General features: G+C 41.7%; 1 protein-coding gene and 1 non-coding gene across 2 annotated transcripts in view; one reads left to right on the forward strand and one right to left on the reverse strand.

Annotated features, from left to right (window-relative positions):
- Positions 1–2,096: 2,096 nt before the first annotated feature.
- LOC121025688 (U1 spliceosomal RNA) lies at positions 2,097–2,253 on the reverse strand. The gene has a single exon (XR_005788128.1). It is a non-coding gene; the product is annotated as a U1 spliceosomal RNA (small nuclear RNA).
- A 3,012-nt stretch (positions 2,254–5,265) lies between these two features.
- CDKL5 (cyclin dependent kinase like 5) overlaps positions 5,266–27,861 on the forward strand; it is a 195,826-nt gene continuing 173,230 nt past the window's right edge. The window contains exon 1 of the mRNA XM_040468278.1: positions 5,266–5,370. The gene's annotated coding sequence lies outside the window, so the exon portion shown is untranslated. The remainder of the gene's footprint in view (positions 5,371–27,861) is intronic.

Below are 27,861 nucleotides of genomic sequence, written 5' to 3' on the forward strand. Positions count from 1 at the left end.
GAGAAGTGACAGCCAGAGGCCGTGGGTAGTGGCTCTGCAGACGGGAGCCGGAAGCAGGATTTACACCTGTCATTCAGCTGCCCTCTACACAGAGGTCAACTATGGCCAGGATGAAGGGTGGGGAGACGAGCACAGGAAAGCGGGGTGATGTTCATGGGTTGTTAAGAGAAGAGCTTCTCCCCTCTACCTCCTAGGAACCCCTATGGTCAGGGGAGTTAGATTTGGCGAGGGGACTGACCATGCTCTCGGAGGAACCGAGGTAGAAGTGAAAGGGCTGGCCACGGCCCTTGGTCACTTCAGGTGCCTTGAGTCACAAGCCTGGCAGGTGATGATGGTGGGAAACAGGTGGGGGAAATGAAATTTAAAGAAAACGTAACATTCGAGTTTTAAACTGGGTTGATTTTTAATAGCTGAAAAAGACCTAAAAAGTCAGAAAAACCATCTGACATGCGAAGGGTCATGAAAGGCAAATTTACCATAAAAACATGATTCTTAGGTGACATAGGAAAGGGGATTAAGAAGGACAAATTTCTGGGGTGCCTGGGTGGCTCAGTCGGTTGAGCGTCCGACTTCAGCTCAGGTCGTGATCTCGCGGTCTGTGAGTTCGAGCCCCGCGTTGGGCTCCGTGTTGAAAGCTCGGAGCCTGGAGCCTGCTTCGGATTCTGTGTCTCCCTCTGTCTCTGCCCTTCCCCTGCTCATGCTCTGTCTCTCTCTGTCTGTCAGAAATAAATAAACGTTAAAAAAATTTAAAAAAAGGGACAAATTTCCAGTTACGAAACAAATAAGTTATGGGGATGTAATGTACAGCATAGGAAATACATATATATATCTCCTAGAAATATTGTAATAACTGTATGGTGACAGATGGTAACTAGATTTATTGTGGTGATCATTTCACAAGGTATCAAAATATCAAATCACTATGATGTACACCTGAAACTAATGGGATATTATATGTCACTTATACATAAAAAATACATGGTTCAAAGTAGTGATTGGAGAAAAATAAACTGCTTCAAGTTTATATTCCACAGAATTGAGCCTGCTCAATAACAGCTAATCCTTATAAAATCCTTACCATGGACCAGGTACTCTAAGCATTTCACAAACAGTCACTCACACAGATATACCAGGTGAGAACTATTATTATCACCCCATTTTACAGAGGAAGAAACTGAGGCACAAAGAAGTTGAATAATTTGCCCAAGGCCATAACTAGAGCTGGCATTTGAATACAGCAATCTGGCTCCCTAAGTCTATGGTTTTAGCCACTAAACTACACTGCCTTGCCAACCATCCACTTTCATATGGTATTCTATTCTGGTGTGGTTTTCCCTCTTGGGTCTTTTGAGGCTGACATTTCTGTTCTTTCTACACTGTTTGTGGTTAAACTTAGTGCCTGGAGGATAGGGATAGAGGTTTTAATAGTTTAAAATGAGGTACTGGACTCGCATTTCTAAAATGACATTTTCTCAAATGGCATGAACTTTAAATGAAAACATGTAAGATCTGACAGACTGATTTAAGCTCTGATTAGGGCCAAGGAAAAACTAATGCTCACCCCTTCCTACAAACACTAGAAATTTACACATTGATTTGATTCTTTTTTTTTTTAATGTTTATTTATTTTTGAGAGAGAGAGGCAGAGAGAGAGAGAATCCCAAGCAGGCCCTGAGCTGTCAGCACAGAGCCTGACACAGGGCTCGAACTCACAAACCGTGAGATCATGACGTGAGCCAAAGTCAGATGCTTAACTGAGCCACCCAGGTGCTTCCATATGGACTTGATTCTTAAGCTTTTCTCCTAGATCTTTTTTTTTTAATTAAAAAAATTTTTTATTTTTGAGAGAGAGTGACAGAGCGTGAGCCGGGGAGGGCAGAGAGAGAGAGGGAGACACAGAGTCTGAAGCAGGCTCCAGGTTCTGAGCTGTCAGCACAGAGCCTGACATGATTCTCTTGAACCATGAGATCATGACATGAGCTGAAGTCAGAGGCTTAACCGACTGAGCCACTCAGGCGCACCTCTCCTAGATCTTGCATTATGAAGTCTAAGCCCAGGGGGCACTTTATAGATGCTTCCCCCCCCCCCCCCCCGCCCACCCCGCAAATGTAGCCTTTCACTAACAGAAATTGCTGTCGCGTTTTCCGTGTTTGGGGAAATTGCTGGAGTCAGAATGACCTGAGTGCAGTGGATGAGACTTACCCTGAGAGAACCACCTTCGTGATCACGATATCTTCCCTGGTAGGTAAGTATCATCCTAAATGCTTTTTGACAATGATTAGGAGGCTTATGTAGTCTTCCATACCTGTCCCACGTGTATCCAGGATAAAAATGTCTTACATCTTCATGGCCATTTATTTATTTACTATTGAGACCCATCATGAGTAGCACACATGGGCTCTGTAGTGGGACACTTTGAGGCATCTAATAGAAACTTTGACTCAAACTGTCTTAAATGCAAGGAAAAGGCAGAATTTGTTTAATTAAGTAACTAGGTGTTATCATCAAGAACCCAGGTTTTTTGCTTGTTTTTTCTAATTTTCAACTTTGCCTTAGGTAGGGCACAGGCTTTGGCCTAAGGATGGTTTTCCTCTAGTCACAAAATGGCTACCAGTGGCAACTTGGGTACTTGCTTCCTTGTTCATCCAGCAGGATAGAAGGGAAAACCTCTCCCTCAAATCATAGGATGTTAAGTCCTTTCCTTTAGTCTAAATGGGCCCTAGTCATTGATTGACTGACTAATAAGCACCCACCACCTTGGAAGTGGGGATACCTGAACACTGTTGGGGTTCTATTAGAAGGAGGATGGAGAGAATAGATGCTGGAGAGCCTCTGAAGCTATTGCTTCATCTGGAAAAAGGTGACCTAAGAGAAAACATTTCAGAGAATCTGAAGCCTCAGAGATAATGTATGTAGGTTTGCCAGATTTAGCAAATAGAAATATAGGATTCCAAGTTACATTTGAATTTCAGATAAAAACCAAAAAAAATTTTAGTATAAGTATGTGCACCTCTTTCTACAAACATTACACATTTGCACAATGATTTGGTTCTTAAGCTTTTCTCCCAGATCCTGATTTCATTATGAGCTCTGGGCCCAGAGGGGCAATTTCAAAAATGCTTTTTTGGACAATGATTAGAAAGCTTATTTAGTCTTCAACCCTTGTTCCACACATATCCAGGATAAAAATACATAGTTACCCTAAAAAATTACTTTTTGCTTATCTGAAATTCAAATTTAACAGGCCTCCTGTATTTTATCTGGCAACTCTAAATGTATGGAAAATTCTTGGCACATAGCAGGCATTCATTCAGTGGTTAAGTATTAGTGTTCTTTCTTCATAAACAAGGAGCTCAGTTAAATGGTGACATGGTACTTTTTAACTCTTACTGACCTAGAAAATACACGCTTTTGATCAAAATTGAAATGAACTGAACTGGATGTGATTCTAAGAAACCCTTTGCCAGCTCCTCAAAACCAGATCAAAGCAAATGTCCCCAAGTGGAAGGTCATAGTTCTATATATGGGATGGCACATTATAAAGCTTTCAATATTACAACCTAGAACTAAATTGGACCTCTACCAATGAATATTCGGTTATTGGTTTTTCTTAACCTACACAGATAAACCACTCTTCATTTGGTCCGGAAGTAATGTTGCTGCAATTCCTGGCACAAAGGCACTAACGCTCAGGGATGAAAATGGCATGATTGGCCCAGGAATGCTGGCTCCACATGGGTGAAGCTTGAGGTCACAGCACTGTTACCTTGCATCTTGGAGGAGGCAGGAGACTCTGCAAAGCCCTGCTGTTGCCTCTGACTCCATTTTCCCTCACTGCTAATTCACTGTTCCTACCTGAAAACATTTCTAATATGCTTCCTGAAAAGCTGAAGAGAAAGGCACCTTCATTTCCTCATCAAATATTCACCATGTTATGAAAAAGAAAACCCTAGTGGCTTGGCACCAAGTGGTCAAAACCAGCATATTGTTACATATTGTTACCAGATTCACGAGAGGAATAGATTAAGTGGATTTAATCCAAGATATCTATTTCTAATTTGGTAGCTGCTATGACCTCACACACTTATTTTCCGTGCTTTTCCTAAAAACCAGAAAAAAACCCCATTTTCCCTCTTTGCTTTAAGTGGAAATTATTATGCAGCTTTTCATAGATTTGTCCACAATGCCTTTAAACATGATTATTATTTTTCTTAATTTTCAAAAAGTGGCTTTGGAAATGTATCTCCTTCCATTTCATCACCTCTTCATCCTCATTGGAAACCTGATTATTGGTAGGTATTGAGAGCTTTCCATTTCTACCGGTGGAGGGATGACTTCATTGCCAGCTGGGGAATCTTGTGTGGCGGAGCATTGGACCAAAGCAGAGCTGTGGGTTGATGCTGCCGCTGGCGCTGCTGCCACAGCCGTTCGCATGCATCCAGCTGCTGTGTAAGGAATCCTCAGGCTACTAGTTCTTTGCTCCCAATTCACCCAAGGGATCGCAGGCTGATGGATGAGTGTACGTGTGAATGTGTGAATGTGTGCATATGTGCGTGTGCACGCACAACTGCAACAGTTGGGCAGCAGCTGCAATAGACTTCGATATCATTTTTACCAAAGACAGAGATAAACCGTCCTCCGTCCTTTATTTCCAAGCAGTGCCTCGGCTCCCGCCCGAAATGTGTTCTCCCCCTCTTCCACGACCCCTCAACCCTCCGCACGTGTCCCTCTGGAGTGAGGCCAGGCTGGCTGAGCTGCAGGGAGGATTCCCCCTTTTTTTCCGCAGTGAGAGGCGGATTCCCGGGCCTCTACGGCCCTCCACCCTGTCAGCCGCCCCTTTCTTAGTCACGATCTTCCCCGCCTCTCCCCCCTCCCCCCACCCAGCTCCCCCTGACCCCCCTCCCCCTGAACGCTCGAAGCTCGGGCCCCGCCCCTCCCAGACACCCAGCCCAGGTTGCTAGGGCCTGGCTGGGCAACCAAACCTGGCCCGCGAGGTGGTGCGGCGCGCGCGTGCGCGCTCAGGCGAGTTTATACAAGGAGCGAGCCTTCTTCGGCTTCTGGGGTCCGAGCACGAGCGGCGCGGGCGGGGCGCGCGGGCCCGCGCTCGAGGACGAGCGCTCTCTCCGCATTGGTTTCTATCAGAAGTGGGCGGGGCGAAGGCGGGACCTGGCGGAGTCTTAGAAGCTTCTTCATTGGCCCGAACGGGACGGCCGGGGCGGGCCAGTTAGCAAATTAGGCTGCGCGTTCGCCTCTGCGAGAGGGCGGGGCCGGAGGTTTCCATTAGTTGTCCCTGCCACTGGGAAAGGTAAAGCGGCGACGGCGGCCTCAGGAGCTGTGGGGTCCCCGGCTGGAGGTGGGAGACTCGGCGGGGTGAGTAGTTGCGCCGCCACCCGCCCGCCAGGCCTTCCTGTTCCCACGTTGGCTCCGCGCCACCCAGCTTCTCCTGAGAGAGGGGACCCACCCGGTCCCCCCGGGCAGACGTGAGAAGGGGCGGTGGCGCGGGTCTCCTCCAGAACAGGGCGACGCGGCGAGGGCGCCCCAGCTTGGAGTGGCCTCTCTTCAGCGCCCCATTGCGCCAGTGGAAGGGCTTCCCCAGCGAGGGGTTGGGACTGTATTTTGGGGTGTGGGGAGACGGGAGGATGTGAGCAGGGGCGGCGGGTCGAGGCCGCCCGGCGGGGCTCCCCTCAGCAGCGGGTCTGCGGCGTCCCCGCCCCGCCGCCCCCGCGGCGCGAGCTCCCCCGGGCTTGCGGCGAGGGAAGCCCCTTCCCGCCGGCGCCGAGGAGGAGCCTGCGCGCCGGAGCCCCCAGCCCGAGTTCCGAGAGAGTCGGGGACCCGCCGGGGGCTGCGAGCCCGGGGCCGGAGCCCCGGCCCTGCTGACTGACCTTGGCTAACCGCGAGGGTGGGCGAGTGACCCACCGCCTGCCCCGCGGCTCTTCCAGCTTCCTCCCAACAAGTTTCGGGCGTTGCTATGAAGTTCACCACTGGCATAGTGGGGAGAAGCAGAAATTGGCCCCTTCCCAGACCTTCGTACCCTTTGGACCCTCATAGAAATTAAATCCTAGGGTTTGGAACCATTTCCAAACGAACAGGTCCTGCTCGCGTTGACACGTTTTATGCCCACGTTAGGGGAAAAAAAATAACCTGAACGTATTTCTGTGTAAAAAGGCAGATCTTCCTTGAGGTGTTTTTTTCTTTTTTTTTCCTTCGCTTCACTTGAGTGTTAAAGCCCAGATGCCCGAATAAGAAAAGCCTGACCTTAGTATTTCCACCGTGAGATTAGACGGATGCTGTGATATTTAAGTAGTTGCAGATCAGTGTTCTGTTAACACAATCTATTTTAATTGGCTGAAATTTAGGCTGATTTTAGAAAGTATTGCAGACACAGAATAATTTCTTCCCGTGAATCTGAATTAGGTTTGTTTGGACGTAATGCTTATGTAGTTAATGTAAAAGATTACACAAATTAATTTGTCTGAGAACATTTGACTAAAACAAGAGACATAAATATGTATAGAATAGGATTATCGTTTTAGGTAACGTTTCCGGCTTGTTCCTTTCTTGCTGTAGGGTTACAAAAGCATCTTTACAGAGGCTATTTGGAATTATATGTGAATGACATTTAGATGTAAATTTGTTTTTAATTTAAGTGTTTTAAAATATTTTATTCATAAAATGTGAAGAACCCGTGTTTACTTGTTTCTGTATGTTTAGTGCGGGGGGGAGTATAATTTTATATTTAACAGCCCAATTAGCGTTCATTAATAATTTTTTTTAAAGGTGTGCCTCTTTTTGAGAACATTGTACTTGAATACCTTAGCAATTCTTTTAATTTCTTTATTAAAAGTACTATTTTAGGTTTCGGCATTTTTGGCTTTGACACTGGAACAGGAGTAAGGAAGCCTGCAGCAGTATTACCAGTTTGACACCACCAGTGGGTGTTTCTGTTGACAAATGCAGAGAAGAGAACATTTGGGAAGGAAATATTTTTGGGGGGGGGTTAGGGGTGTTGGGGTGGGGGGAGAAGGAGCCAGAAGAAAGAAGCTGCAGAACTAAAGCTGCCAGCACAGAGTATGCTGAGCATTTCACAAGTACAAGGAAACCTAATTAGGATGAAAAAAAAAAAATTCAGTTTGCCTGTATTAAATAATAGAATTCCAGAAGAGGCATGCTAAATAAAGTTAATCATCCCGAGAGTGTTAAATAATCTACCATTTCAGAGGAGTTTGGAGGGTCTTCAACTGGAGTGTCAAATCTTTTTAAATTGTCTTGTGTTTTAAACATAATACAGTGATTAATTTGGTGTGTGTGTGTATAAGTTTTGTATACTAGTTTTGCTTATTTAGCATGTTTCCTAACCCTCATTTTTTTTGGAAACAAAACTTGATATATTAAAAAACATTAGAAATAAACATTCTTTCTTCAGAGAAGATTTCTTTTTTCCTGCTCAGATTTATAATTTAGTCATGATTTAGGGGCTTGTAGAAAGGTTTTTTTGCCCCTTATCTCAGGTTTTTGATGTTTACTTAATATGAGTTCCCTGGACTAAATCTGTCATTATTTTCATTGTAATTTTCTTGTAGTCATTTAAATTGGAGTGTGGCATTTACAGTATTCCCCGGGGTTTTAAAAGAAAAGGCTCCCATTGAGGGAAATTGCTGGGCCATCTCGCATAGATGAGTAATAGAAGGTTGACTGATTGCGAATCAGATCCATTCTGTTCCAAATATGCTGCATGGGGTTAAAGCAGTCATTTAATGAGAACCAGATTTTATATGGTATTTCTACTTTGAAGGTGCAGTGTTGTTCCATTACAAACTGAAATTCAGAGGTGGAGAAATTGCTTCAAGTATGCTTTTTCCCCCCAGCCTTGCTTCACCACTGTGTCCAAGAATCTGTGAGAGACTCTCTGTCAACAATAGTTGCATTGTTGGAAATGACAGTGGCTTCTGTTGCAGAAATTTAACCTTTTATTATGATTTGCGTTTCAATTTACTTTGTGATAGAAAATTCAGCTATATCTAAGAATACGGCTATAGGAAATTTGTAAGGAAGTGAACCAAGAAAAATAAGCCTTCTTCAGCGTGTCTGTTAAAAGTTCACCTTTTTTCCCCTTCCATTTGGTAACTTTGGTGGTTATCTCTTTTATTTCTTCTAGATATTAGAAGGTACACTAGCATAGTACTTTATTTTTGGCAGTAAGTATGGGGATGAGACTTTTTCATGTAATAAATTGATACCAAATAATAAGGCATTTAGAACAAATGAATCCACCCACATACACACACACTCAAAATGTAAGGGAAATCTTTTAGGTAACCCTTAACTTTGGTATAAGAATAGCAGATTTTTAAGTATTCAGTTGCTTTCTAAAGTAGAAAAGGCTGTTTACTCAGAATTTGGTAGTTTTAGATTCCAAAGGTAGTTTTTTTCTTCTTTCTTTTTTTTGTTTCTTTTTTTTGTTTGTTTGTTTGCAATTTCAAATTCCTTAGTAGAGGAGGAGATAGAATCTCAAAGGTTCTTTATCTTCTGATGTTGTCAATTGGGTCACATATTTCAACTTATGAAAATACTGCAATTAAAAGACTAAATTTAAACTCTTGTTTGGAGGGGTTTTCCAATTTACTTTCTATCTTAAACTCAACATTAGAAATCTTTTGTTGACAATACATCACTTTTGTGTTTGTATTTAAATTCTTGATAGTTTCTAGAATGTTTCCTTCATATGGAGCAGTGCATGGATGACTGGATTACTCAAAGGTTTGGCCTCATTTCTCATTTGAGTTTGTACATTTACTTCATAATACTGAGACATGAGCTTGGGTGCAATTGTGTCAGTGGGTATGAAAGCTGAGAGTGAGGACTTTCTACGTAAAGAGCCTGGTAACATTTAGAAAATTAGGATTTGGGAATTAACAGAAAATTACTTATTAGGTTAAAAGGATCTAGCCCATTCAGGTCTTTGAAATTGGTTGTCAACATTTGAATTAAGCTCTCAAACATTGGTGTTCAAGACAGTTCTAATTAAGGTCAAGTTTTGGGAGTGGTCTCTGTTTTGGGCAGTCTTTATAATAATTAAACTATAATATGCTACTTTTTGAGCCTTACTGAATACCAGATATTTGGTACTGAATACCAAATAATTCATTTGCATGGATTGATGCAAAGTGTGTTTTCACAACACTTGTATGAGGTAGAGGTTTCTCTTCTTTCCCAACACATTTGATCAAATGGGTTCAGAGAGAGAAAACAGTATGCACAGATTACCCAGCTAGTCAGCAGCAGAGGCAAAACTACCATCCAAACCGGTCTGACTTGAACCCTTGTTCTTCAAAACCATGCTCTCTCTGCTTCTCTTTAGGAATCTGACTGCCCAAACATATTTTGAGGTCCTACTGTAAAGTCATTCCTGGGGAGGTTCTAGAGGTATGAATATGCTTCCTGGAGTTCACAGGCTACACTGGTAAGGCTGCCTGACCTTTAGTCACATGGGAAGCTGGACTCAGGTCCATCAGCACTGCTAGATAGGACAACTGGAAGTGCACAGTTTTCTAACAGAGTCATTAGTTCATAAATGAAGGTTGTACATGATTATTTACACCCAAAATGAGGTAGTTGTTTCTAATTAACTACTTGGTGTTTCGTGTTTCTGCATGTTCCACTGTTAACTTTTGACTGACTTTGATTAAATTTGCTACACTAATGACGGCGATGAAGATATTCCTTGAATTCAATTTTGTGGTTTTGATGCACTCTAAATGACAGCCATTGCAATTTGCAGATGGGTATGTCTTCTGTAATTGTAATGACTTAAGTGAAATAAAACCTGGAGGTGAATGAAGTTCACAGAGGTGTGTTATGGTTGCTTTTTAATACATAGAAGTTGGGCTCTGACAAAAATGTTCCTACTTGAAAGTAGAATTTTCTGCTACTTAAAGCCTCTTGTGAGTGTGTGTGTGTGTGTGTCGGTTTTTTTTTTTAATTTTTTTTTTTTTAACGTTTATTCATTTTTGAGACAGAGAGAGACAGAGCATGAACGGGGGAGGGGCAGAGAGAGAGGGAGACACAGAATCGGAAACAGGCTCCAGGCTCCGAGCCATCAGCCCAGAGCCCGACGCGGGGCTCAAACTCACGGGCCGCGAGATCGTGACCTGAGCCGAAGTCGGACGCTCAGCCAACTGAGCCACCCAGGCGCCCCTGTGTGTCGGTTTTAAAACAAGACCCATCATTCAGAGAGCTAAACAGTTGCTTAGCCCAAAGGAATGCTCAGAGGTCTATATGAGGGAGGAAAATGACTTAATGTTTTATTCTGTAATTGATGAGAATCACTTTTGTCACTTATCAAAGTTAGAAACAGTCTAAATATTGTAGAAACTCAGGGCTAGAAATCATCTTGGCCACAGCAGGACAGTTGTTCTATGAAGATGGGACCTATACGTAAATTCTTGTGGATTTATTTCTTTACCAAGTGTAGGTTTTCAGTATTCCTTTTAACAGCATTATTGAGGTATACTTTACATACTATAAAGTTTACCTGTTTAAGTGTACCATTCAGTGATTTTTTTTGGATAAATTTATGGAGTTGTCTAATCATCACTACAGTCCAATTTTAGAACATTCCATCACCCTAAAAAGAACCCTCCTGCTAAGTGCATTTAAAAAAATCTTACATACTTGCTTCCACCTAGATCTCTTTATCATCAGACACTGATAAACAAAATGATGTAGATCTTAAAAGATAGGTCTTTTAAAAATATCTTTTTACATATATTACAATTTCTCACTGCTTTTTGTATTTTAAAAAGCTTTTGCCTAGGGGCACCTGGCTGGTCTAGTTGGTGGAGCGGTTGGTGGAGCTTATGGCTCTTGATCTTGGGGTCGTGAGTTCAAGGCCCATGTTGGGTGTAGAGATTGCTTAAATAAATAAGAACTTAAAAGTTTTTGCCTAAACATAATATATAGCAGAATATAAAGGACAATACTGCTAATGGTATTAAATTACCTTGTCTTTGTGGTTTTGATTTGATTTTGTTTTGGTCTTTTTTAAACCAGCAGGTAAAACATAATGTTCTTAGTGATCTGTTGGAAAAGCAGGAATACGAAATCAAGGTAGGGGTGCCTTGACGGACTCGGTCCATGGAGTATGAGACTCCATCTTGGGGTTGTGAGTTCAAGCCCCAAGTTGGGCATGGAGATTACTTAAACAAACAAATCAAGGTAAAAGTAATAATAATTGTTGGGCAAGAAAAAAAATGCCTTTCAGATTTAAGACCATGGGTAAAATAATTGGTTTTCTTGACTTTAAGCCAATAACATTGTGCATTTTAGTGTTTGACCTCTAATCCCCCTTGAGAAATTGATGCCAATGATGCATGCCCATCTAGCAGGCTTCATTAGATTCAGGTATTCAAACACATTGTCTCCTTTCTGTGTTTTTTTCAGACTGGATTTTTGTGGGATTTAGACACTGACCCTGCAAGGTATTGTAGCTACAACTGTTTTCCTGCCTGCATCATTTTCTTTTTAGTTACCCTTAAGGGTAGGTGTGGGAATAAAGCTACCTTGGGAAGGAGTTGTTCAGTATAGGCTGATATCCATGCTCCCACTTGCTCTCCTTTGCTCAATGTACTGCATGTGTAGATGGACATTGCTGATAGGATAGCTTGGGGTTATTAGTTTTTGGGTACACATAAGGGAAGAATGCACTGGTTTGGTTGGACGTTAAGTGTTTTGGAAATTGTGTCTAACTTTCTTTGCTTTTAGATGAATGTTTCTCTATAGAAAGTGACCCTTACAAGTGCCAGGCAGGTAAATCAATAACTCCTTGTGTGGTAGATTGTGTCTGGATTGTTAATAACAGATTGGACACAGCACTGCTCTGATAATAATAGTTTACTGTAAATTCAATCATAACTGGTTTGATATAGGTTTACTTTTTTTTTTTTTTAAACTGTTTAACAGCTATGGCTGTAGGATTCTGTTGTTACTTTGTATCCTTTGTAAGAGAAAGGCCTAATATCAAGCAGTAACTTATGAAGTGCTTTCTGACACTGTAACCTTTTTGATTTAGAGGGAAATAGTGCTTTTGAAAGTAACAACTTTACTTTCTGGAAGTGAACAAAACATATGGATGAATATTTTTAAAGAGTCCTTTTTCTTTTTTTTGTAAGTTGCAATTTTATTTATTTATTTAAAGTTTATTTATTTACATAATTGCTATACCCAACATGGGGCTCAAACTCACAACCCCGAGATCAGGAGTTGCATGCTCTTGCGACTGAGCCAGCTGGGCGCCCCCTAGGTAAGTGGCAAATTTAGATTTCCATTTTAGATTTTATATTATGCCTAAAGATTAGGTTCTTGGCAGTGTAAGATCATATTGTAATAATCGGATTAAACACACACATTCACTTGTGGAAGATATGGCAGATAAAAAATGGTGATAAGTAATAGTTGAAGCACAACTTACTGACTTGGCTTTGCCCAATTACCCTGATATTGGCCAAGTGGAAACTTGTTTCCTGATGAATAGAATTTTTCAGAGATTACAAAAGTTGTTTCAGGTGTGACATATCCTAGACTTTATGCACACACCGCTCCTGGTTTGTTAGCCTCTCATAGAATATATTAACTTTAATTACTAGTATGTATGTATGTATGTATGTGTGTGTGTATATATGTGTGTGTGTATGTATATATATATATATATATGTACGCATTTTTTTTTTTTTAAAGTACACTCTATGTCCACCGTGGGGCTTGAACTCGCAACCCTGAGATCAGGAGTTGCGTGCTCTAGCTACTGAGTCAGCTAGGTACCCTGCTGTTATGTAATTGTTATCAGTAATATTACCACTACAATTTAAGTTTAGCAATTGCAGACAAAAAGAAAGTTCTACTTTTTAAAATTTTTACAAAATGTTTTTATTTATTTTTGAGAGAGACAGAGACAGAATGTGAGTGGGTTAGGGGCAGAGAGAGAGGGAGACACAGAATCCGAAGCAGGCTCCATGCTCTGTCAGCACAGAGCCCGATGCGGGGCTCGAACTCATGAGCTGTGAGATCATGACCTGAGCTGAAGTCGGATGGACACTCAATCTACTGAGCCACCCAGGCGCCCCAAGAAAGTTCTATTTTTAATTGTTAATAATTGAAAATAGTTGAGGTAGACAAAATCTAATTTTGTACAAATTGGTGTTTCCTACTGTATCAATTATTTCTTTTCTTTTTTTAAGTTTTATTTGTTTGAGAGAGACAGAGACACTGAGAGTGGGGGAGGGGCAGAGAGAGGGAGAGAGAGAATCCCAAGCAGGCTCAGTGCCACCGTACATAGCCTGGGGTGGTGCTCAAGCTCTTGGAACCATGAGATCATGACCTGAGCTGAAACCAAGAGTCAGACATTTAATTGACTGAGCCACACAGGTGCCTCTCAATTATTTCTTTCTAAAATAACCCTGTCCTACATCCTGTGGATCTATCCTTCATTTAGCAAATACTTATTGGGTGTCTGCTGTGTACTAAACTATGATAGAGGTTGGATGGAGTGGTAGATAAAAGGTAAGGAGGCCTTGCCCTTAAAGAATTTATAGTCTTGAGTTGGAGTCACAGGGGACGTATAAGGTATTATGGGATTATGTAACTGGGTAAGGATTGGGATCTGTCCTGGGGGGAGCAGGCAGGAAGGCCACACTGAAGAGTTAACATTTAAGTGAGACCTAAAGGATGAGAAAGACGGTCTAGTAGGGGAAATAAATTTTCCTGGCAGAAGGTGCAAATGCCCTCAGGCAGGGTGAGAGAGAGAGAGAGAGAGAGAGAGAGAGAGAGAGAAAGAGACAGAGAGACAGGCTTCTGAAAAACAACCTTTTAAAAAACTGAGAGAAATCCACAATGGCTGGAAAGTAGAGAAGCAGGTGATGAAGCAGAATTAGGCAGGGGCTAGGTCCTGAAGAGGCTTAGTAGGCTGTCTACTGGACTTTTGAGCTTGTCCTAAGTCTCCTGGGAAGCTATTGAAGGTATGATATGAAATGAAATGCTCCTCACACCCAAAACAAAAACCAAGAGTTTTAGTTCTATGGAACCTTGATAATTTACCAAAAAGGCCATAATCTGTGCAAGGTAAAATATTCTTCCCTTATTTCAGTAAAATTTTTGCAATTGCTTCTTTGATTGTCATCTGCGATACTCTTTTCATTGTTTTTGTAGAAATTACCTTTAATTTTTTAAAAGCTCCTTATATCCTTCACCATTCTGTTAACCTTATATAGGGATGTCATTTCTATTTATAACTGAGTTAAATTATTTTCTGATAGTGTTAGCTCTCTTCCATATTTAAACTTAAAATTCCTCATTGCCCTCTTCCCCTTAATCTGCTCAAGGTATTTAATGTTTTAATGAATGATTCATTAAATATGAGCATTAAATTTGCTTTATTGTTTAAAATTTTTTTAACATTTATTATTGAGAGAGAGAGAGAGACAGAGCAGGAGCAGGGGAGGGGCAGAGAGAGAGGGAGACACAGAATCTGAAGCAGCCTCTAGGCTCTGAGCTGTCCGCACAGAGCTTGAAGCAGGGCTTGAACCCACGAACTGTGAGATCATGACCTGAGCTGAAGTCAGACGCTTAACAGACTGAGCCACCCAGGCGCCTCTATTCTGTCTTTTTTTTTTTTTTTTTTAAATACAATGTCTTAGGTTTAGTTTAATATTTCTCAGCATTTATGCTATTTCATATTTTATGAAATCTCATTTGGACACCTGTAATGTTTTTAGAGAATTTTATTACTATTGTTTAAGAGTATGAATATTTGGGAGCACCTGGGTGGCTCTGTCAGTTATGTGTGCTACTCTTGATTTCAGTTCAAGTAATGATTGTGAGATTGAGCCCTGCATTGGGCTCTGCGCTAACTGCTCGCATCCTGCTTGGGATTCTCTCTCTGCCCCTCCCCTGCTCACTCATGCTCCCTCTCTCTCTTTCCCTCTCTCTCTCTCAAAGTAAATAAACATTAAAAAGGAAAAAAATAGGATTCTTTGGTCTAAGTACCATTTTTCAAATCTGGTTCACATACTGTGACCTTATCTTTTATATTAAACTGGTCTTTGTTGAGCTTCTTATGTTCAAGTGAGCTTATGTGTGTAAAAGTGCTACAAAGGTTTTATTTTACATATGTTGATTTCTTTCTCCTACAGTTAGGTGTCCTTACATACTCACTTCTTTTTTGGAAATCGTCAGCCATGCTAAATATTTACTTGTCTTTATGATTAAATAATGAGCATTTATTTAGGTTTTCCTTGGTGTAAAGTTGTTAGTTTGTGCCTGTATAGAATGCTGTTGTGCACTTTCACCATCCATATATACAAAGAATGGCCACAGCATCACTTCCTTCTTCAACTATTTCCTTTGAAATTTATTTTGATATAGCCTCTAAATAGCTCACTTTGGCCCTGAGTTCTTAGGCTTTTCTGAACCATTCTGTACCTGCTCTGTGTTTTTTTTCCTTGTTGCTTTAATCACTTTTTTTCTTTTCCTGGTGCTGGTAACGTGAAGTTTGCAGTGGTTTTTGCATTACTTTCTTTGCTTCCTGTTCAGCCCAGGACATTTATTTTAGAGTTGCCTCATTTTAGATTTTAGAGTTTGGAAGTGATGTTTTTATGCTACTGGTTTCTCTACCATTCAAAGTGATTGTTCTTGATTTGGAATTGTGCTTTTGAGTCTGTCGTCCTGCCCACGGTTGGTAAAGTAAGGCCGTATTTGTTTTCGGTTGACTTTAAGATAGGGTGATGATTTGGGTATCTTGGTGTCAGCATCATGGTAGGTGATGGAGATACAAAGCCAGGCTGTGGTGTTGTGCTCTTAAGGAGTTTGTAATCCAGTAGAAGAGGCAGAAAGCCACCAGTAAAGTGCAGGATGATATGCATGTTCAGATGGAAATACAGGGTGCTGGTACTCTAGGCCAGAAGAGGTGCCCTTAGCGCAGACTTATGGGGACTGGGAAAGGCAGTGATTCTTGAATGTGAAGAGTCTTAAAGGAGGCCCAGAATGTCAAGTGAAGGGAAGGGATTTTCCCCTTAGACGTGGGTCTAAGAACGAGCATATAAAATTGGGAAAATAGCAAGAAGTAACATGGATTTATTTATTGCATGCTTTGTTTTGATGCATTTACTTCATCTACATCCCAGGCTCTTGATTTTCTTTATAGCCATCTTTTGACTTTTCACTTTTACATAGGAAAATACTATGTTTTATATATAGGAAATACTGAAACCAGGGATTTAAATAGGAATGGACCTTTGGTAAAATGGATAAGCAGATGGTATCCGTTTTCTACTGTAAGCTCCTACAGGCATGGTGTTGAGTTTTGTTTTTTTTTTTTAAGAGAGAGAGAGAGTGAGCACGTGAGCAGGGGAGAGGGGCAGCGGGAGAGAAAGAGAGGAAGAGAGAAGAGAGAGAGAGAGAGAATGAATCTTATGCAGCCCCCATAGTCAGCTCAGAGCCTGTCGCGGGGCCTGATCCCATGACCATGGCTTCACACACCTCCAGATTATTGCTCATGTCGCTCAGATTGGGAGACTGATTTTATTTGTTTATTTTTTTGAAGTTATCTCTATGCCCAACATGGAGCTTGAACTCACCACCCTGAGACCCCAAGATCAAGACTGGCATTCTCTACTGACTAAGCCAGCCAGGCACCCTGGGAGGCTGGTTTTAAATGTATTCCCATAGCGGGGTGCCTGGGTGGCTCAGTGGCTTAAGAGTCTGATTTTGGCTCAGGTCATGATCTCACAGTTGGTGAGTTTGAGTCCTGCGTCGGGCTTTCTGCTGGCAGAGAGCCTGCTTCAGATCCTGCGTCACCCTCTCTGCCTCTCCCCCACTTGCACGTGTGCTTGCTGTCTCTCCCAAAAATAAATAAAAACATAAAAACAAACAAATAAATGTGTTCCCATAGGGAGATAAAAATATGTGCCTTACAGAAAGGCCCTCTAGGGATGCAATGACTTCATCAAGGAATTCACTATACACTATTAGCTGGTTAATTAGATGAAGAGTTTTGTTTTTGTTTTTATTTTTTAGTTTTTTAAACATAACTTTAAAAAACAAGTTGATTTATTTCTGAGTAATCTGTACACCCATGTGGGGCTCGAACTCCTGACTCTGAGATCAAGAGTCACATGCTCTTCTGACTGAGCCATCTAGGTGCTCTTGTTTTTGTTTTTAAAGCATGCTGTAATAGACTTTTAAATACCGTCTCTGTCTACATTTTGGTAATTTCTTGTAATCTGGGTCCCACCTGCTCAGAAAACTCACATCCCCAGTCTGTTTTACAGGTAGGATACGGGCTTCTGACCTAGGTTTGAACAGTCATTTTAGACAGAGTGAGACTTGTATATGGAAGTGAGCCTTGTGAGGTGGCCATCATGTGTAGTTGAATTGATGGTCTAGTGATCATATTGACAGAGATGTTTTGATTTTTTTTTAAAGTTTTATTTATTTAATCTCTACACCCAAAATGAGTCCCAAACTCACAACCCCAAGGTCCAGAATAGCCATACTCTTCCTACTCACCTAACTAGGTATCCCTGATTTTTTTTTTTTTTTTTTAAAGTAGTGGCAATTGCAGAGCTTATGGAATTCAGTCTCAAGTGATTTTGGTGCTGAGTAGTGGCAATAGATTTTTTTTGAGGGGAGGGTATTTATCTTCTGATATTTTCTGATCATGTGGGATTTGTGGTTAGATGTCTTATATTAATTTTGGAATATTTTCAGCCATTATCTCTTCAAATATTTCTTCTCTCCCATTCTCCTATTTCTGTGATTCCGTTTATCAATATGTTAGAAACTTTGATATTTTCCCCCAGCTCTTGAATGTTTTGTTTGGTTTTTCACTCTGTTTTCTCTCAGTGTTTTGGTTGGGGTAATTTCTGCTAATTTTCAAGTTCATGGATTCTTTGCTTGGCTGAGTTGAGTCTAGTGAAGAGCCTGTTGAAGGAACAACTCTTCATTTCTTTTAACTGTGTTTTTCATTTTTAGCACTTTTGTTTGCTTCTTACAGTTTCCATGTCTGGTCTGAATTACCCCTGATTTTGCATGTTGTTCTCTTTTAGGTTAGAGCTGTAAACATGTTACCCATAATATTTTAAATTTCGTTGTGGATATTTCCAAAATGTAATTCTGTATGTTAGATCTGATATGTTCTTTGTCTTTTCTGAGTGTTGTTTTTTCTTTGCCTTTTCTTACGCCTTGTGATTTGTTTTCCTTGTTGCAAGCCTGATTTATTTTGTAGAACAGTAAAGACTGAGGTACATAACTTTTATGTCTGTAAATGGGCATATCTTTCCTGTGCTAGGCCTTTGGTGTAGGGATTTGAGTTAGTCTAGTTAGGATTTGGGCTGGGTTTGAGTCTGATTGTTGCTATGGTTACCCTTAGTGTACCTCAGGCTTCAGATTCTTGGTAGAGACAGTTTATGATTAGGGTGGGAGTTGGTTTATTTTGAGTTTCAGGTGTTCTTTTGAACTGTGGTTTAGGGAGGGTCTCCTTATATGCCCTGTTCTTCTCCTGTCCCTCTGCCAGTAGTATTCTTTCGTTTACTAGAAGTTGGTCACTGGAAGTTGGTTAGCTTGGAGGTGGGGAGTGATGGTGGGGTGTCATCTTTTGTTCTGGTTAAACCTCAGGTTTAGGCTTGCATCAGTGTCCCACAGTCTTGCCCCACCCTTAGCTATTGTGGTGGGCTCAGTGTGGAATCCTGCCCCTCTGCTAGGAGTAGGGTGCCCACCCCTTTCCCCAGCTGCAGTGAGTTTTTACCGATGCTGTAAGGGTAGAAGCACTTATTTGCCTTGATGAGGGATTTTCTTCCTTCGTGGAGATAGGGAGAGAAGGATCTGGGTGTTTTCTTGCTTCTGAGGCACAGCTGCATTTCCCTTCCCCCAGGTCTGCATCACAATGGGTGTCCTCAGTGCCCTTTACTCTCTGTGAGTGCCTGGTGGGGTTGGTGGAGGAAGATCCTGCTGAAGGTTGGGGTCTCCCCAATTTCTGTGACCCCCTCAGTGATTTCACACTGTCCCTTCAGCTAAGCCACATCGGGTTTTTATCAACTTGCCAATTATTCTAGCTGTGCTCCTCTTATCAGTGTCCAGTTGCAGTCTACCCCAGGTGAGCACAAGGTTGTCTCCTGTCTCCTTGCAGGTACTGTCTCCCGAGATTTTGAGCCAGTTGGTTGTTCTCCGATGGGTTTAAAAAAAGTTATGAATTTGAAATTAGTCCAGGTATTTTTCATTGTAGGGGTGGGCAGCTGTATTCCTTCCAGCTTTCTTATTCTGGTGTGGAAGACAAGTTTGGTTACCCTTAAAATTTTAACATGCACATTTAACTAAGTCTAAACTTAATTATTATCCCTAACCTCCTGAATAAGGCAAAGATATTAGAATGGCTTACCTTTTAACCCCCATCCCCTCTTCCATGTTAGTTATTTATACCTTAGTTTTGCTTAAGTCACCTTAAGCCTATATAAAAATAGTGTATGTTTACTCATCAACATGTTTTCCAAATTTCTTTCTTTTACCATTCTTCACCCCATTTCTTCATTGTGGGCTCAGTTTCCTTTTTCAAAAAGAATGTTTTGTGTAGTTCTTTCACTAAAGGCCTGTTAGTAATAGACTTGATCTTTGTATTTCTGAAAATCTTGACTTCACTTTTTCTCTTGAATGACTGTTGAGCTGGGTACAGAATTTATGTTGATAGTTATTTTCCCTCAGCACTTTGATGTTATTATCTTGTGTTTTGACAAGTCTTGTTAATGAGAAATCTTTAGTCAGTTCAGGTATAATTTCTTTGTATGTAGGTAATTATCTTTTCCCTTGGGATACCTGTAAGATTTTGTTCTTTGTTTTTGATCTGCCGTTTTTTTGTGATCTTTCTACCTGTGGATTTGTTTTTATTCTGCTTTTATTTGGCATACTCCATCAGTCTGAAGACTCCTGATGCCTTCAGTTATTAAAAAAAAAAAACAACTTAGACTTTAGCTTTTAAATTCTTGCTTCCCATTTTTCATTTCTAGAACTATTTAGATAATGTGTTGTATCTTTTCATTGTATCCTCCCTGTTGCTTAAATTTGCTTTAGTGTTTTCCTTTTTTAAATTTCTGGGTGATTTCCTGACACCCATCTTGCAATTGACTAATTTCTCTTTACCTGTGTCTAGTCATTTGGTTAAACCATTACTTGAGAATTTTCATTAAAAACACTTGGCTATTTTTTTTAAATATAAAAATTACTGTGTTTGTACAAGTCTACTTTTAGGTTTTCATAAGGGCATTTTCTTGTTATTTCTTTGAACATTTGAAAATATAATTATGTTTGTCTCCTTTGGATTGTTGTAGTTCTTGAGGAGTGAGATCTCTGATTTGTTTGCCCGCTCTCCCTCTAAGTTTTGCTTGTCAGAGTTTGCTACATTTGACACTTTGGGAATTATTTGCTTGTTCCTGGCTTGTGGGATGCTTCTTTTGAGTGGTTTTGCATTTGTCTCTGATGGGACTCTTTGGGGTCACTGTTCCAGGAGAGTTTTCCAACTATTCTGAGACAGATTTCTGAAATCCAGAGAGTGGTGTGAACTGGACTCCCTGTGTGTGGTGGAGCAAAGACTTGGGTTTTCCCTTTTGCTTTGGTCATTCCTACAACACACAGCCCTAAGCTTCTGTGTGTAAGTTTTCTTTTTGCTTTCTTTACAAAAGGTAAAAAAATATTTATTTATTTTTGAGAGTGAAAGGAGGAGTGCATGCATGCCTGCGTGGGGAAAGGGCAGAGAAAGAGGGGGACAGAAGATCTGAAGCAGGTTCTGTGCTGACAGCAGAGACCCCGATGCAGGGCTCAAACTCATGAACTGTGAGATGATGACCTGAGCCGAAGTTGGACTCCTAACTGAGCCACCCAGGCGCCCCTCTTTTTTTCTTATACATCCAAGGATAGCCCTTGGTATCTCTTGACTTTATGCTGGTGGTTCACTTCCAGCTTCTTTCCCATGCACAGACTTTAGGGATAACCTCTGGTTTCCTGGTCCCCATTAATCATTTGAGTTTGTAGCCATTGGTTTAGACAGCAGGAGTGAGCAGGTCTTTGTCTTGTGACAAGGAAGAGAAAGGTCTTTGTCCTATGTTAAGGAAGGATCTCATTTAATAAGCCCTTGTTTATGCAGCCACTCCTTTCTATTCTGGTCTCCCTGTTGGTCAGGAAATAGTTCGTCCAGGTAAGAACTAGGAAGTAATTGCAACCACAGGCATCCTCTAAGTTGAATAGATTATTCACCAGAAGTGCATTTATACATTGGTTGTGTAGAACAGTTCATATTCTCTGATAGGAACTATGCATGTTATTTTAAAAAATGGGTTAGTTTCCCAGGTAACCCTTAGGAGTCTGTTCTTTTCATGATGTAGTTGAAATTCACATAGACATGTGAGCTCTTTGGGATTGTAGTCAGTATGTAGTAGGTGATTTTTGTGGGGAGGTGCATTTTAACATTCTCAGTGAGAGAGGGGAGTCTGGTAGTTACCAACCTGATTTGGTCTTCTCTGGTTGTGACCTGCCAGCTACCAGTGCCTGTTAATTGTTACAAATTCTGACCACTGGGGGCTCCTGGGTGGCTCAGTTGGTGAAGCGTTCAAATTCTGCTCAGGTTGTGATTGCGTCATGATCTCATGGTTCATGAGTTCGAGCCCCACATCGGGCTTTCTGCTGTCAGCACGGAGCCCCACTTCAGGTCCTCTGTCTACCTCTTTCTGCTGCTCCCCTGCCTATGTGCATGCACATGCTATTTCTCTCAAAAATAAATGAACATTAAAAAAAAAAAGTCTGGCCACTGTTCTCAAACTTGCCATCAAATGATCTCCTTTCCTACTCAGCACACAACCTTGCCTCTGCTCCACTGAGAATATTGAGAGCCCTTTGGCAGGTTTTCTGCAGCTTCTGGCTCCATCTACAAATTTCTCAGTCCCTCTCTCTCCAGAGCTGCTGTTTTCCTCCTGTCTCAGAAGATGAGGTGCTTCTGTTCTTCCAGGCCAGTCCCTTGCCTGGTGCCCTCTGCTTCAGTGCTGCTGCTTTAGCAGTGTTTTTCCATCAGTTATTCCCCCTCTTCCTCCTCATCCTATATCCCTGTAGCTCTCAACCATGGGCCTTTTTGCTCCACAGGGGACATTTTGCAATGCCTGAAGACATTTTTGGTTGTCACAACTTGGGGTGGGGGTGATGGTATGTATGCTCCTAGCATCTGGTGGGCGGAGGCCAGGGATGCTGCTAAACATCTTACAGTGCACAGCACAGCCTCCCCCCCCCCCCCCCCCGTCCCCTCAGCAAAGAAATTATCTGTTCTAAAATGTTGTTGGTAGTGCTGAAGTTGAGTAACCTTGTTACATCCTTAGTCTCGCTTTTTGACTTCTTTGTTTTACTCTGATCTTATTCCTAAGGTTCTTGTCTTCGAAAACCCTCCCTAAACTGCTTAGGTCCCCTCCCCATTCCCATCTACCTAATCTTCTCCCCTTCTCCAGACTTCTGAGAGGGTGGTGTGTATGTAGTCTATCCATTTCTCATTCACTTCTCAAACTTCAGCTCTTGCTCTGTGACTTCCCACTCTCACACTGTTTAAACTGTTTTTGCTGAGATCACCTGTGATCTCTTGTGTGCTCCATTTAGTAGATTCATTCAGTTCCAATTTTACTTGATATTTCTGTTGCACCTGACACTGTTAATCACTATCTCCTTGAAGCAGTGTGTTCCCTTGGTGTCTGTGTTCTCCATGTCCTACTCTTACATTTCTTTGTCTACAAGCTCTGTTGGCTTGTCCCAGTCCAGTTACTCCTTATATACTGTTGTTACCTGGGTTTGACTTCTTGGCCAAGTGTTATCATAGGTCATTATTTCAATTACATCCAGAGTTTCACTTTGACTTATATGCAGGTGTTTTTCTAAATTCCTCCCCCATTTTTCCCTACAAGCTTCAGACTCCTTCTTAATGACCTTCTGGAAATCTACACCTCAGCATTCTTACAGGTACCTTGTACTGAGCATGTTTAATGTGAAGTACAGCATCCTTTCCTTGAACTTGTCCTCCTTAATTGAAGAAAAAAATCTCTTACTGGTTCCATCGTCCACTTAGTCTCCTAAGGTGGTTAGCTGGGTCTTGTCAGACTCGGGATACATTATCTAGAGTTGCTAATATGATACAAAATGTGATTATGATCATATCACTGATCTGCTTGAAAGCCTGCAACTGTGCTCTCTTGCTGACAGAAGGAGAAAGGATAGACTCAGTTCCCTTATATGGCTTGTCAGGTTCTCTTTGGTATGTTCTCTGCCTACCTACCTCTCCAGCCTCACATCCTTTCCCTGTCAGCCTCAACACTATGCTCTGACAGGGAGAGCTCCCCATAAAATTCTGTTTCAAATGTGCTGTCTTTGCTTGTGCTCTCTCCTTTGCCTGGAACGCAGTGGTTTTCTGTAGAGTTGCTACCTCTGTGGATGGTGGGACTCCCTATTCCTCATGGAAGCTACAGTTAATTGGCACCTTTCCCCACTTCACTGGCCTCAATGTTATTGAATATTCTTTGAACTATGATTTTGGAGGCCCAGGACTGGGTAAATGGTGGCATTAGTCTCACAGAAAGAGGACAGGGAATGGGTACAGGTAGTTTTTACAGCTTTTCAATTATGTGATTACTATTAAGCCATTTCTTTTCTTAGTCCCTGCTACCTGTAGTTTTATTATCTTTCAAGGATTCTTCTGGAAAAATGTATCTCTTGGAGGAGATATCTTTTATTGTCCTACACGAAGATGTGGGTGTTTCAGCTTTACTGGGCTTTGCCACCCATTCAAAAAAAATTTTTTAGGGGCGCCTGGGTGGTGCAGTCGGTTAAGCGTCCGACTTCAGCCAGGTCACGATCTCGCGGTCTGTGAGTTCGAGCCCCATGTCAGGCTCTGGGCTGATGGCTCAGAGCCTGGAGCCTGTTTCCGATTCTGTGTCTCCCTCTCTCTCTGCCCCTCCCCCGTTCATGCTCTGTGTCTCTCTGTCCCAAAAATAAATAAACGTTGAAAAAAAAAAATTAAAAAAAAAAAATTTTTTTTAAAGTAGGCTCCACACACAGTGTGGGGCTTAAACTCACTATCCTGAGATTAAGAATGGCATGCTTTGCAACTGAGTCAGCCAGGTGCCCTTGCCACCTGTAAAATCTTAACCTGCTGCCTTGTAGCTCCTTAGAATTCCTCACTGATTTGCCTGCTGGGGGTACTTCCTGCATTCCCAGGGCCAGGGCTGCTCTGGGGTTTTTTTTTGTCCCCCCCTCCCCCTTATTTAAGTGGATTTTAGTGTAGAAGGAAAGGTAAACATGTGTTTGGTCAGCCATTTTGCAGCAGAACTTCACTACTCTGTACCTCATGTGGTTTCTCCTTTTTTTCCTCTATTGTAGACATCATGGTAAAGAATCTCTTTTATTATTAAATTTTATTTATTTGCAAAGAATGTCTTTTATTTTTGAAAAAATTTTTAAGTTTATTTATTTTGACAGAGAGAGTGAGAGTAAGTGGGGGAGGAGCAGAGAGAGAGGGAGGGGGAGAGAGAATCCTAAGCAGGGTCTTCATTGTTAGGGTGGAGCCCGTCGTGGGTCCCGAACTCACTAACTGTAAGATCATGACCTGAGCCGAAATCAAGAGTTAGACGCTTAACTGACTGAGCCATCCAGGGGCCCCAAGAATGTCTTTTAAAGTGAATCCTTGGGGCGCCCGGGTGGCGCAGTTGGTTAAGCGTCCGACTTCAGCCAGGTCACGATCTTGCGGTTTGTGAGTTCGAGCCCCACGTCGGCTCTGGGCTGATGGCTCGGAGCCTGGAGCCTGTTTCCGATTCTGTGTCTCCCTCTCTCTCTGCCCCTCGCTCGTTCATGCTCTGTCTCTCTCTGTCCCAAAAATAAATAAACGTTAAAAAAAAGCTATGTTAAAGTGAATCCTTGCATGTATCTTTGATCATGTTCTTAGGACACTAGTCGTAGATATCCCTTGAGAATCACTGGGGATGGTCATAGATAACACTGACGAGATTGTGCCATACCTGTGAAGGTTGTGAAGCAAACACTGCTGAGTCACCTAAAAGAAAGGTTGCCAGTTAAAAATGTTTACTATTTTGGCCAACGTGATCAAATGGTTTCTCCTTATTGTTTATCGTTGGATTAAAAAAAAAATACTTCTAAGATTGAACATTTACAAAATTTATTTATTGGCCATTTGTACTTTGTACATTTTCTTTTCGTGTTAAAGGCTTTAAAAAATTCTTTGTAGGGTTGACTCATTTCTTTGCTTTTAACATGAAATAAGCAAACACTACCAAATGTAAGATCCATTGCTCTTTCTTTCTTTAAAATGTTTATTTATTTGGGGTGCCTGGGTGGCTCAGTTGGTTAAACAACTTCGGCTCAGGTCACGATCTCACATCTCATGAGTTTGACCCCGGTGTTGGGCTCTGTGCTGACAGCTCAGAGCCTGTAGCCTGCTTTAGATTCTGTGTTTCCCTCTCTGCTCCTGCTCTGCTCATGTACTCTCGCTCTCTCTCTCTCAAAAATGAATAAACATTAAAATAATAATAAAAAAAACCCTTTATTTATTTTGGAAGAGATGTGAGCTGGGAAGGGGCAGAAAGAGAGGGAGAAAGAATCCCAAGTCTGTTGTCAGCACAGAGCCTGATGGTGGAGCTTGATCTCAGGCAACTGTGAGACCATGACCTGAGTCAGATACTTAGCTGACTGAGCCACTCAGGTGCCGCTTACAATGCGGTTTTGACCAGATATCCTTTTTCTATCTCATTTCAGATGTATGAACTTCTGGGTTGTGAATTAATTAATTGGGTTGTTGTCATATCCAGTCAGTGAAATGGTAAACATGAAAGCACTTTGCAAATTATATAATATCATCATCAGCATTATTTATAATAATCCTTAAGTGTTTTTAACCAAATTTTGTTGGAATGTGCTCTCTTCTGTTGGCTCACACAACTGTAACCCCATACGTTTCCCCAGACCTAGTTCAGATCCACTTTCCTATGTAAAACATAACCTCTCCAGTCTAAAACAAGCACACTTTTCTTTGAACATTTATAGCCATTGTGACTTGTATGGTTTATTTGGTAATCATGAACCTGCATCGTCTAATCTTGCCTGTTGTCTTTTTTTTTAAGAATTTTTATTTTTAAGTAATCTTTACACCCAACATGGGCTCAAACTGACAACACCGAGATCAAGAGTTGCATGCTCTCCTGACTGAGCCAGCCACTTGCCACCAGTGTCCTTCCTGTCTTGTATGAACCATACTCCTAGGCCATTCTGTCTGTGTAGTGGGTCCAGTTTTGATTTCTTGAAAGTGGAGCAGTAATTTAGACAACTTATGAAACAGTCTAGTGCAGAATTTTAGATTAAAAAAATTTTTTTTTCAACGTTTATTTATTTTTGGGACAGAGAGAGACAGAGCATGAATGGGGAAGGGGCAGAGAGAGAGGGAGACACAGAATCGGAAACAGGCTCCAGGCTCTGAGCCATCAGCCCAGAGCCCGACGCGGGGCTCGAACTCACGGACCGCGAGATTGTGACCTGGATGAAGTCGGACGCTTAACCGATTGCGCCACCCAGGCGCCCCTGGAATTTTAGATTTTAATAGCTTTTTCCTTTTTTTTAAAAACATTATCTAACTCATACCCAATTTGACATTTCTTTTTTTCTTCAAAGTAAACTCTGCCCCCAATGTGGGGCTCTAACTCCTGGCCCTGAAATCAAGCCAACCAGGTGCCCTGACAGTCACTTTTTTTTTTTTTTTTGAGTTTATTTATTTATTTTGAGACAGAGCGAGTGAGAGCGCACATGTGCAAGTGGGGTCTGGGCAGAGGGAGAGGGTGAGAGAGAATCCTCAGCAGGCTCCATGCCCAATAAGGAGCCCAGTGTGGGGCTCGATCTCATGATAGTGAGATCATGACCTGAGCTGAAATCAAGAGTCGGGCACTTGACTGACTGAGCCACCCAGGTGCCCCAGTCACATTAAAAAAAAATTTTTTTTAGTGTTTATTTTATTTTTGAGACAGAGAGATAGAGCATGAGTGGGGGAGGGGCAGAGAGAGAGAGACACACAGAAACTGAAGCAGGCTCCAGGCTCTGAGCTGTCAGCACAGAGCCCGATGTGTGGCTCGAACTCGCAAGGCTCAAACTCGTCAACTGCGAGATCATGACCTGAGCCGAAGTCAGATGCTTAACCAACTGAGCCACCTAGGCACCCCTCCCCCCACTCACATTTTTAAAGTGACCCATCACCTTTATCACATCTTACCAAAGCATCCAACCTAATTTTCACAGCAACTGCAACTTTCTTTTAATTGGTTTATATACTAGTTAGTTGAAAACCGTGCAATGGCTATTAGAAGAGGAGTTGATGTCGTTTTGGGGAAGAAATGCAACTGACTTTTGAATGCTAAGCATGCAGCAGCTCCATTTCAGGGAGCAGAAGTGTGAAGTTGAACTAAACAGTTATTAGCCAAAAACATTGGTGCAGTTGGCATTAGCCAGTCTGTTTCACAGAAGTAATGGGGAGTTGGTAACTGTTAGGTCTGTTAAGAGAAATGCTGGAGGCCAATATGGCTTGAGTGCAACGGTGCAAATGGGCTTTTGTAATACATTTATACTTTTCAGAAAGTCCATTTTCCATGAATAACACATTTTTAGAAACAATATAACAAAGATAACTGAATTATTTAGAGTGCCTGGAGAAAATAACTGTACAAATAAGATTGCCATGAAACCTTTTCCCCAAATAGAGTTTTCCTTTTCTCCTGGACATAGATAGTTTCTACCTCTTCTGGGCAT

Source organism: Herpailurus yagouaroundi, unplaced genomic scaffold (genome assembly GCF_014898765.1).
Source record: "Herpailurus yagouaroundi ecotype Mexico unplaced genomic scaffold, PumYag 67690, whole genome shotgun sequence".
Classification (NCBI taxonomy): Eukaryota; Metazoa; Chordata; class Mammalia; order Carnivora; family Felidae; genus Herpailurus; species Herpailurus yagouaroundi.